This window comes from Protopterus annectens, chromosome 5.part0 (genome assembly GCF_019279795.1).
Source record: "Protopterus annectens isolate FY-2018-M chromosome 5.part0, PAN1.0, whole genome shotgun sequence".
NCBI lineage: Eukaryota > Metazoa > Chordata > Ceratodontiformes > Protopteridae > Protopterus > Protopterus annectens.
In genome coordinates, this window is record NC_056735.1 from 111178745 (window position 1) to 111191436 (window position 12692).

General features: G+C 44.4%; 1 protein-coding gene across 2 annotated transcripts in view; it reads left to right on the forward strand.

The window, feature by feature from the left end:
- ARL13B (ADP ribosylation factor like GTPase 13B) overlaps positions 1–12692 on the forward strand; it is a 1170737-nt gene that overhangs the window by 739248 nt on the left and 418797 nt on the right. The window lies entirely within an intron of this gene.

Here is a 12692-nt window from a genome sequence, read left to right on the forward strand (position 1 = left end):
TGCTGGAAAATGGAAAAGGTTTGTCATTTGGAGTACTAAAAGAGGAAAAGATGTGTCAAACATAGATATGCCTAGCATTCTGGAGTATCTGGGCGAACTTCTGCATTCAGGCCTGTCCTACTCCTCCATCAAGATACATGCATCAGCTATTTCAGCAGAATACAGCTTTGATCCACCTGTTTTTGCTCAGGCAGTTCCTCAGAGGAATCAAGAATGTAAAACCTCCAAGGAAACCACCTTTACCAGCTTGGGACTTAAACAAAAGTTGACACTATCACCCTTTGAACCAGCAGCAACAGCAGACCTACAACACCTGTCATGGAAAACTGCTTTCCTACTGGCAATTACTTCAGCTAGGAGGGTTTCAGAACTACAGGCCTTAATGGCAGTGCAACCCTTCCTAATCTTCCACCAAGATAGAGTGTCCATGAGGACTAATCCTACATTTATGCCTAAGGTGGTATCCAGAGTGTCTTTAAACCAGGCAATCCACCTACCTACCTTCTTTCCCAACCCACAAAACAGACAGAACAAAAAATAGCAGAAAGACTGACCAACTTTTTGTAGCCTATGCAACAGGAAGGGAAGGAAAGATATTTCCAAACAGACAATCTCCAAATGGATAGGAAATTGCATACGATTCTGTTACTCCTTCCATGGAAAACCAATTCCACAGAACATAAGACCTCATTCTACAAGGGCACAGCCACTACCACAGCCTGTGGTAACCAAAGACATTATTGTACTTGGACCTCCGTGCATACATTTGCCAAGCATTATAATTTGCCTCTATATTCCAGATCCAGCAGGGTTTGCCACTGCTGTACTGCAAGGGATCCTAAACACACCATAATCTAGTTTTATCCTCCTCCCTAGTTGGCTATGGTATTCTGACTGCAGATGCATCCATGAAGGACATAGTACAGTTTTGTACCTACCATAAATGTAGATGTCCTGTGGTACTCTAGGTGTTTACCCTCCTAATAGCTAGCTGGTGGGGAGTCTGTTATGGTGTATTTGTTTGTATATATGTACATACATGCTTATTTGTGTGTTTACCTCTATCTTTTTGGAAACATTGGCATCTATCCAAATTTTAGCCTCCTAGAGGGCTACTGGCATCTGGGGCAAGAAACACTGAGGAAAATGGCGTCGGCTGATGCCTTTAGACCAACAGAGATGACGTGAGTGCGACATCAGCCGGAGCCGGACTTTGGAATCCGGCCGACTGAAGGGCTGCCTGACGACAGGACAACCCAGTTGTTATGACTGCAGATGCTATCCAGTTCGGACATCTACATTTATGGTAGGTACAAAACTGTACTATTTAATGCATTCTGCAGAACAAGTTGGTAAACATACTTTGTAATGTGGTTTTGACTCTCTAGAAGCATCTTGCAGGGCTGCTGTCACTGGGTCTGTACTTAGAAGGCATGCTTGGCTTAAGGTGAAAAACTTGCCAGATCATGTTAAAGCTAAATTACTGGATGCTCCTTTAAACCAAGGCAACAAAGCAGAAGAAATTCTCAAAAGGAAGGAGGAAAAAGCTAAATCTATGCAAACTGTTAAAGATTTCCTACAAGTACAACTTCCCAGATTTAGTAGACATTGGCCTTCTAAGAACTGGTCCTTTCGAGTCTCTTCCTGGCCTCATTCCAAACCCAGGACTATCCCAGCAGAGTGCTGCCCCCCTGACATCTCAGATGCACAGGTAAGAGCCGCCCTCGCCAAAGCAAAAAAATACAGCATCAATGGGACCAGACGGTGTCCCGGGCTGCGTCCTACGTGAACTCCAAGAAGAGCTAAACCCAAACATAAAACTACTGTTCAGTCTCAGCCTTACTACAGGATATGTACCCAAAGAGTGGCGTACAGCAACTGTGGTCCCTCTCCACAAAGGTGGTGCCTCAACGGATCCTGGAAACTATTGCCCCATAAGCCTGACTAGCTTGGTCTGCAAAGCTATGGAAAGGATCATCATGGACCTCATAAAGAAAGATATTGGGGACCTACAGACACTGGATCCTACCCAGTTCGGCTTTGTTAAGGGCAGATCCTGCCTCTTAAACCTGGTTGATTTCTTTGAAACAGTCACCAAGGCCATTGACGAGGGGAAGGTGGCCCACACAGCCTACCTGGACCTCGCAAAAGCCTTCGATACAATACCCCACTCGGGCATTATAGATAAGCTCACCAGCTTAAATATAAATCCCTATGTCACTAGATAGTTTGCAAACTAGCTCAAGGACAGAACCCACATGGTTAGAATTGCTGGAGCCATGTCAGACTCCAAACCAGTTACAAGTGGCGTCCCACAAGGCTCAGTCCTGGGACCTCTCTTGTTCGGTATATATTTCTCGGAGGTACAGGCCAACATGGAAGGACTGTGGCTGACCAAGTTCGCAGATGACTGCAAACTGGGTGCCATAATCGACTCTCCAGCCGACACAAGCATCCTCCAAAAGAGCCTCATAGAAATAGACAACTGGTGCCAGAGCCATGGCCTCAAGCTAAACGCCAAAAAGTGTATAGTCATCCCCTTTGGCAAAAACAAAGTGCACACAAATTACCACATAGGTGGTAATCCATTAAGTACAGAAGAAGTAATTAGGGACCTGGGGACCCAAGTTGATAGCAATCTCTCATTTGACAACCATGTGGCCAAAGTGGTTAGAAAAACATTTTATATAGCCCACCTAATCATGAAGGGATTCACATCTAGATCAGGGGAGGTCATCGTGCCTCTTTACTCATCCCTCATCAGGCCCATGATTGAGTACAATGCCCCTTTGGGATGTACCTTACCAGACACCTGCAGCAACTGGAAAGACCCCAAAAGTACCTCACCAAGAGGATCAAAGGGCTCAAACAGATGCCATATGCTGCCCGGTTAAAGAAACTCCAGCTCTACTCAATGGCATACCGCCTGTTCAGAGGCGATCTGTGCCTGACGTATAAAGCCATGTCCAACCCAGAATTAATGGACATGCTGCACCTCAGAAAATCCAAATCCCATCGAGCTACACGCTCGAGAGACTTGAACCTCAGCACTGAAATAAATAGGACATGCTGGAAGGACAGATTCATAACCCAGAGGCTCCCTTCACTCTGGAATAAAATCCCAGTCCAGGTTAGGCAGAGTCCCTCATTGACTCTCTTCAAGAGGAATCTTGATGAGTTGATGGGAAATCGTAGGTTTACCCCGGGTATCACTTCTGTGTCACTGTTAGACAGAGGCACAGTATACCAACTTCAAAAAAGGGCATAGCAAAATTAATTTAAAATAGGTGTCGAAAGCCAAACATTCTGGCTAGGCTTATAAATGCCCTAGGACAGATAGCTTAGTATGAACCTATGAACCTAGGTTACAGTCTCAGACTGGGCACAGGCCTAAGCATTGGGGGGCTCCCTATTCCAAAGCAGAGAGTAGTAAACCACCCCTACAGAAAAATGGCACAATGACTTAACCTTAACCCTTCCAAGCCCTGCTCAACTGCCTGCTCCCTTAAGAGGAAAGCTCTCCCTGCATGCAAAAACAAACTGAAAACTCATTACCCAGGACAAATGGGTTTTGAATATAGTTTCCCAAGGATACAGGTTCCACTTCCACACCCTACCAACTGCAAACGGTTGGCCAGACCTACCCCCAACTCAGTGGGCGGAGGCCCAACAGCAGGTTCTCTCTCTTCTAAGTATCAGGGCTATTCAGCCTGTCCCAGCAGAACAAAGGGGGCAAGGTTTTTATTCAAGACTTTTCCGGTTACCCAGAAAAGACAGTTCCTGGCATCTTTATCCTGGACCTCTCTATTCTAAACGCCTTTCTGGTAATCCCAAAATTCAAAATGCTAACACTTCAACAGCTGCTTCCTATGCTAGGCAAAGATGCCTCGTTGGCAACCTTAGACTTGAAGGAAGCTTACCTGCACATTCCAGTAAGGGAATCTTGCAGGAAATACCTACACTTCAGGGCAGGCTCCATGCACTATCAGTTCTTTGCACTTCCCTTTGGCTTATCTACTGCACCCAGGGTATTCACAAAGTATTTAGCTCCAGCCATTGCATTTTGCAGGCAGAGAAATATTCAAATATACCCATACTTGGGACGATTGTCTGATTCAGGCAGAAAGCCAGGACTTGCTATTAAAACATCTGGCATTCATAAAGAAACTTCTTACCTCGCTGGGGTACAACATAAACGAAAAGAAATCTCACCCAGTACCCTGCCAACAGATTGTATTCCTGAGAGCAAGCTTGAACTTAACTTCCCAGATGGCTTTCCTCACTCCAGAGAAGCAAGTTTATTTGACAAGCTACTTCAAACTATTGGCCACAAAGACCCAGCTGTCTGCAAAGAAAATTCTGCAAGCCCTGGGGTTCATGGCCTCTTGCATTCTACTAATTCCATATGCAAGACTGCATACAAGGAAACTACAATGGTATCTAGAAAGCCTATGGTGTCAACATTCTCAGGACCTGGAATCAATGATTCCTATCATTCCTTGTATAAAGACAGAGTTCCTTTGGTGGGCAGAGGCCTGCTACCACAACAAGGGGCTCCCTTTCACTCTACCCCTGTCGCCCAAACCCTAACAATAGACATATAGGACTATGCATGGGGGGGGGGGGCTCACTTGACAGGGCAGTGCATTCAGGGCAAATGGAACCCGAGACAGATGCACCTGCATATCAACCAAAAAGAAATGTTAGCTGTACAGAATTCCCTGACAGCCTTCAAAGACCGCATTCTTCCAGGACAACTATTGATAAAGACAGACAACACCACAGTTATGTGGTACATAAACAAGCAGGGGGGAACCCACTCGTACCCTCTCTGCAGACTAGCCATGGCTCTGTGGAACACAGCCTTGAGCTACCAAGTGCACGTACAAGTTCAATTCCTGCCAGGCAAGCTGAATTCACTGGCAGATGACCTAAGCAGAAATCTCATGGACCCACGCGAATGAAAACTGGAACCAAAAATATTCAACCTCTTGAGGAGAACAAATGGGAGACTCCAGAGGTAGACCTGTTTGCCTCCCCTCAGAACTACCAATTGGACAAATTCTGCACAAGGATTTCCCGCAGTCAAGCTTGGAAAGTGGATGCCCTGTCCTTTACCTTGGAATGCCTCTCGCTTTATGCCTTCCCCCTCTGCCTCTCCTCTCAAAGGTTCTGCAAAAGATCAAACAGGACAAGCCAATACTGATTGCACCAGACTGGCCATGCCAGCACTGGTACCCCCTCTTGCGCAGTATGACACTGCTGGAGCCATGGCACCTGCCTCAAATCCCTTCCCTGCTGTCCCAGCAGGTGGGCCAGATTCTGCACCCTCAGCTTCAAACCCTGAACCTTGCAGCCTGGTTAATTCTTTGAGCTCTCCAATAGCATCCCTCAGTAAGCAGGTGCTAGATGTCATTCTGGAGGCAAGGAGGCCTAGTACTAGAAAATCCTATGCAGAAAAGTGGAAAAGATACTGTTCCTGGACCCAGACTCAGGGGATAGGCGCAACGGTGCCCAGCTTACCTCATATTCTTCAGTACTTAACAGAAATGCTCCACAAGGGCCTATCGTTCTCCTCAGTTAAAATTCATGCCTCTGCCGTTTCAGTACATTATAATACTGAGCCACCCCCCTGTTAAAGCAATTCCTTAGAGGGGCCAAAAAGTTAAGACCCCCCAGGAGAGCCCCTTCTCCAGCCTGGGACCTAAACTTTGTATTGGAAAAGCTCACTCTACCTCCCTTTGAGCCAGCTGCAACTGCAGAGTTGAAATTCCTTTCTTGGAATACAGCCTTCCTTCAAGCTGTCACTTCAGCAAGAAGAGTGTCTGAATTACAGGCCCTCATGGCAGTGGAGACCTTCATCATCTTCCATGCAGACCGGGTTTCCCTCAGGACCAATCCTTCCTTTATGCCCAAGGTGTTGTCTAGTGTGGCCCTAAATCAGTCCATTCATTTGCCTACGTTTTTCCCCTAATCCACAAGACAAAGGAGAACGAATACTGCACTCTCTGGACGTGCACAGACAACTTAGATTTTATTTGGACAAGACTAAGCCTCTCATAAAATCTGAACAGTTGCTAGTTGGCTTTGCTACAGGGGCAGAGGGGAAGGCCATTTCAAAGCAAACCATTTCTAAATGGATAGCCCTTTGCATTCATTTCGGCTACAAGCACCATGGAAAACCTGCCCCACAGGGGATAAGAGCACATTCCACCAGGGCTGCTGCTACCTCTACACCCTTTCTTAGAGAGGAGTCCCTACCAGGAACATGCTAGAAGCTGCTACCTGGAGCTCTGTACATACCTTCACCAAGCATTACTACTTGCTTATTTTTTTTCTAAATCCAGAGCTGTTTTTTCCACTGCAGTCTTGCAGGGCTTAATAGCTGGCCCTAATGTTCTCTAAATTCCTCTCCCCTCCTTAGCTTTGGGAATCAATCCAAATGTGATGACTGCAACAGTGAAACACGAAGAATATAGTACAGTTGTGTACACTTACCATAAATGTAGATGTTCGAGTGTATTCACTGTTGCAGTCCTGGTTACCCTCCCTCCAGCCCCCTGACTTCTCTTGGCTCTACCTTTCCTTCTTGTTTGGTGTATGTAAGTTTTCTGGTGTATTTGTTTTTTGATGGACTTGCACCATAACATATAATTGCTAACCATTGTGGAGGCACCTGACATCTGGGGCAAGAACAACTGATGTAATGGTGTCGGCTGCATGTTTTATACCCCTGACGACCTGACGTCATGGAAGAAGAGACAGCATCCAACGCATAAATCCAAGACTCTGGTATTCAGGCTGGCTGAGGGTTACCTGCAGACAAATAACCCAAATGTGATGGCTGCAACAGTGAATACACTCGAACATCTACATTTATGGTAAGTGTACACAACTGTACTTGCATCAATATGATCACTGCTGCAGTAGCTTTAGCTATATGAGTTATATCCTGTTTAGGATATAACAGCCACCCTGATGGAATCCAACATCAATAGATTATATATAAAAAAGAAGAAAATCATGGTAAAAAATTAGGAAGTGCTAAACCCATCAAGATAAAAATTCCCTTGCCAATCTAAACAAGCAACATGGGGGCTAATCAAGTCTACCAAAGCCAAATATAAGCTAAAAAAATAGGTTCATAGGCATTGAACAATCACAAGGCATTCTTCAGCTATGTCTGCAACCTCAAAGGCAATAAACAGAAATGTGCTGAACTAATTGTAAATGGAGCCACTTATATTAAGCCAGAAAATATAGTAAATCGACTGACAAATTTAGATGCAATTTTACTCCCTTCTGCCCTCCCCGACACATCGTAGGAAATAAATACCTTTTGCCATAACACCCCCAGTTATCACTAGAAGTAGGTCTTCAATGCACACTCCAAGGCCAAGAACACTGCGTCATTTGGCTCCAATAATATCCAAAGATGTCTCCTTAGTAGCGTGAAACATGACCTATCACAACCATTAGAATAAGTATCTATCCACAACCTTTGGACAGACTTCTTGCCAAGCAGATGTAGGCCTGCAGCTGTCATACCTCTGCACAAAGGAGGGCCATCTGTGGACCCATAAGTCTGACTAGTCTTGTATGCCAAGCCATTGACAGAATTATCATGGAAGTAATAAATAGCAGCACAGGTAACTTTCAAGACACTGGATCCAACCTAGTTTGTTTTTGTCAAGGGCAGGTTATACCTACCCATCCGGGTGGCTGTTTCAAGAAGGTCAAGAAGGCAGTGGTTGAGAGCAAAATGGTGCACATTGCCATCCTTGACCTGGCCCAAAATGGTGCACACTGCCATCCTTGAACTGGCCCAAAATGGTGCACACTGCCATCCTTGACCTGGCCCAAAATGGTGCACACTGCCATCCTTGACCTGGCCCAAAATGGTGCACACTGCCATCCTTGACCTGGCCCAAAATGGTGCACACTGCCATCCTTGACCTGGCCCAAAATGGTGCACACTGCCATCCTTGACCTGGCCCAAAATGGTGCACACTGCCATCCTTGACCTGGCCCAAAATGGTGCACACTGCCATCCTTGACCTGGCCCAAAATGGTGCACACTGCCATCCTTGACCTGGCCGAAATATGTGACTCAGTACTCCACATGGGTATTGTAACCAAACTCATGAAATCAGGTTTCATCCCCTATATTACCCCATGGATAGCCATTTGTCTCGCAGATAAGACCCAAAGAGGGCAGTCAGTAATGCAGTCTCTCAGTGCTGGGTGCACAGCCACTCCTTTTTGGCATCTACTTCTCTGAAGTCAACCTGAACATCAGGGGCCTCTGGCTGAACAAGTTTGAAGACTGTTGCAAACTAGGCGTAGTCATAGAATTCCCCCAGTGACACTAGTACCTTCCAAGAAGACCTAACACAGACTAATAATCTAAAACTCAGTGCCTAGAAGTGCATAACAGTATCCTTTGGGAAGATCGCTACCCCTGGAAACTACGACACTGATAATGCACTCCAGCCATCAGGCATTTGGTAATACATGAAGACAGTAACCAGGCTTTTGACCATCATGTGTTTATGGGAGGAAGGAAATTCTATGTTGTGCAACGTATAAGCAAGGATATGGCATCTAAGTCCAAAGATGTAATTTTTTTTTCTGTACTCCGCCTTTATCAGAGTACAGTGCTCCCTTTGGTATATACTTGACCAGGATTATGCAATAGCTCCACAGAGGCTCCTCACAAAAAGAATATATGGCCTAAACAGCATGTTCTACATAGACTGCCTCAAAGCCCAATCTCTGTACTCTGTCTACTACAGATTGCAGGGAGGTGATCTATGTCTGACCTACAAAACATTCAGTGATCCAACTCTGATGGACCTGTTGCCATCCACAAAACAAATGGCATCAGAATTTCCCAGTCTAGGGACTTAAACATTATCTGCATCATAATAGGATACGTTGGATGGACTGACGTGTGTCTTAGAGACTACCTTTCTCTAAAACAGGCTTTCCATCCAGTGTGAAGCAGAGTTCTTTCCTAACCCAATTCAGGCCTGACTTGCACCACTGGATGGGGAATCTGAAATTGATCTAACACTTGTGCCTCTAGTAGACAGAGGTAGTCTGTAAATGTTTGACCACCCATGCCTAAGCAAACATGTACCCCTTAAATTAACTCTAGAGTATTAGAACTTGCCAGATACATTTAGGAGGCATGGCTAGGCTTAAAAAGGTCCCCCCCGGGGTCATTAACCTTATAAACAGCTGTGAACCTGTGAACTGAAGCTTCAAGGGCACCTGCCATACACCCCAAACCATTAGTCAGCTTGTGCTGAGCTGGAGAAGAGTAATTTGGGTGCCAAGCCTTTCAGAGCTTTGTTGTCACTGAACAGCACTTCTTTAGGGGGTTTTGAGGATCCACAACCAGTTAACGCTTTCCATTGCTGGGCAGAGAAGTTCCCTTTTGGGAAATATCCTTCTCTACTTTACTTTTATGTCAGAAACTGAACTTTTTAGTGAAATTATACATTTTTAGCTAGGAAAAGTGTTTTAAATGACTGTCATGTGACTTTAACTTTAAAACAGGAGCATTACTTTTAACTCCTGTGCAAAAATTGTCAAAACTAATTTAAGACTGCTTTTTCTGAAGTAAAAGTTGTGTTATTGTTCTTCTGAAGTAAAAGTTGTGTTATTTTTGTTTTGTGACTGGGATAAGTGTTTGAAGTACTTTTTACTGTTTTTTTTTTTTTTTTTTTTAAGGAAAAAGTGACTTGTTTTACTGCTTACCTGTTTTACCAACTATTGCTGCCAGGTATACTCTGAAACTGGGTACCTTTTTTGGCTCTACCGTAGAAAAAAACATCCTCAGTTTTTCTTTCTTCCAGCCATAAAAAGTAAAAAAATTAATAAACAGCCTTTGTCACCACAACATGCCTGCTAAAGTGCCTCAGCCACAGATGGGTCACTCTGCCGTGACCATTTCTGATTTGTCACACCATTTATATTTTTCCTTGGCTGTTAGTGGTGTAGACCATATGGCCACAATGGATCAGGGGTTGGATGCATCCTCTGCAGCTGTTGGAATTCCCTTGGTGGGCAAAGGAGGACCACTTGTTAGTCCTGGGAGAAGGAGTAGGTGATTTCCCATCTGCCTAGCCAGAATGGATTACCTGTCCTAAGGGTGGTTTTGCCTGGCAGAAGTGGGTCTGCTTCTTTAGATGTTCCTGTCAAAAAGTAGCAAACGCAGATATATGACTTCCCCTGCCTCATTTACTGTAAGCAAGAGTGATTTATTGGGCTTAGTTTAGGCTTTTGACTCTTCCAGGTCAGATGTTTCTGGAAAGAAAAACAATGATTCTAAAGGGACAACTTCTATTTCTTCTTCTCAGGTTTTTATTCGGATTCTAAGGAAAGTGTGGCTTCTCATAGTCCATTTGAAGAATTCCCTGTCATTGGAAACTATTTCCAGCATGAATTGGTTGTTTCATTGGGAACATAATGACATTCCAATGTTTCATTGTTATGATTTGTTGCAACAGGATTTTCCTGAACCTACATCAGTTCCTCGTGTTCTTTCAGCACTGGAGGATATTTTTTTACAGCCTGTAACGTGCCTTGTTGCCCCCAAGAAAGCAGATAAATTGTATAAAGTTCTTCAATCTTAAGTTTTTATACACTACTCCTAGATCAAATCCAGCACTTGTTTCTCTGATGAGCTATCTGCTGCTAAACGTCTGGTTAATACCAATCCTTCCTCTTCTGATAAGATTAGGAAAGCTTTTGATAAATTTGGGAAAACAAAGTGTATTCTTCTACACCAGATGTCCTTCCATTTCACTGTTACAGTATTCATAACATTAGGGATCCCCAGCAGGCCTTCACTCAGGATTTGTTTAGTGTTTTGATGGTACTGAAACCTCCTGAGAGAGTTTCTGTTCCAGCCCACCTTGGTCCTCCTCTATTCCCCTAAAAAGACCCAGGGAACAGGATGCTTCTAAGGAGGATCTGGATTCAGATGAGAAATTTCTTGCTTATTCTTATCAAATTCCCTCTCCTTTGGACTATGGATTAGAGGAAGGGGAATCTAGCAGTCCTGATACTTCCTTTGAAGAGATTTCTTTTGCCGACACGATCTCCAGGATGATGAAGTTCTTTAAATGGGATTGTGCTCAGGTTTCTGAGGTGCATAAAAGATATTACGAGTTGCTGCAGATGGATTCTCCTAAACCTTCTGCTGTTCCTGCTGTTGTGGCTGCCTTTTTGGATGCATTTTTAAGGCTCCATACTCCCAGCCCCCTGCTCCCAAGGAACCTGATAGATTCTATAGGGTGCCTGAAGACTGTAAATATTTGTACAAATGTCCTTCTGCTGACCCCACTGTGGTGTCTGTAGCTTCTGACAAGCCCTCTCAGTTGCTTCTTTCTGCCAAGTTACTGCCCTCTGATAAAGATAGCAGGATCATGGAAAGGCTAGGTAAGAAGGTTTACACCTCTGCTACTTTGGCTTTTAGGGCTGTTAATTATCAGATCCATATGTCTAGGTATTTGTTGGCTCCCCTGTCCCAGGCTTGCCAGGTTACTTCTGATCTTGCAGTCTCTGAGGGTAAAATTTCTATTTTCACTGTTAGGGTCTTCCTCCCAGGTGACGCATTATTCCATCAGGTGTAGTTATGATGCAGCAAATGCTTTCTCTAGGACTGCTGCTTTTGGGTCATTGATAAGGTTTTCTTGGCTTCAGCTTCAACCTTTGCCTAATGATATTAAGGCTAAGTTGATGGATGCCACCTCTTGATAATAAACTCTTGTTTGGAGAAGCACCTGCTGCTGCTGTGTTATACCTCCCTTCAGGATAAGGGTAAGGGTTTACGGGAACTTAAACATGTATTTCTTTCTCCTGTGCCTAAATTTCAGAAAGAATACCCCAGTAAGCCATTTTTTTGTCATAGGCAGTCTCATTCTCCTCCTAATGGAAAAAGTGTAGCAAGCAGGCTCTCCCTGCTAAGGCTACTCAGACTTCAGTGCCTTAGAAGTCTCCCTTTCCAGATAAGTCGTGTGCTGTCTGACTGTCCTGTTCTTCCCAGGCATTTTCCGACTGTCCTGTTCTTCCCAGCCATTTTCCTCTTCCTCTTTCTCTCTCTTCCTGTTTGGCTATAGATTACTTAGGATTCCTGTGTCCTCTCCATTATTCACAGAGGATATTTCATGATTTGGAAATCCCTTCCTCCTTTTGTGGGTATTACTCAGCCCCCTCAGGATCAACTCTCCTCCTTTCCAGAGGTGCTTTGGGACCTAGTGCTATTTAAGAGGTACCTGTATCACAAAGGTGGAGGGGGTTTTAATCCAGAATGTTTCTAATACCCAGAAAAGAGGGTATTTGGAGACCTGTTCTCAACCTGTCTCATTTAAACACTTTTCTGAAGGTACCTTCCTTTTGAATGTTCTCCCTTCAGACTTTGTTTCCTCTCTTGCTTTTACAGGCTTAGGTGGTGTCTCTGCATCTCAGTGATGCTTTTCTCCATATCCTGATCCATCCCTTTTTCATGGACTTTTTATATTTCTCTGCTTCCTGGCATTTTCAGTTCTCTGCTTTGCCCTTTGGCCTTTCTACTGCTCCAAGGGTATTCACCAAGTGCCTCGCCCCCATGATTTCTTTTTGCAGGATTCAGGATATCCAAGTATTTCCTTACTTAGATGACGACCTATTTCAGGCATCCT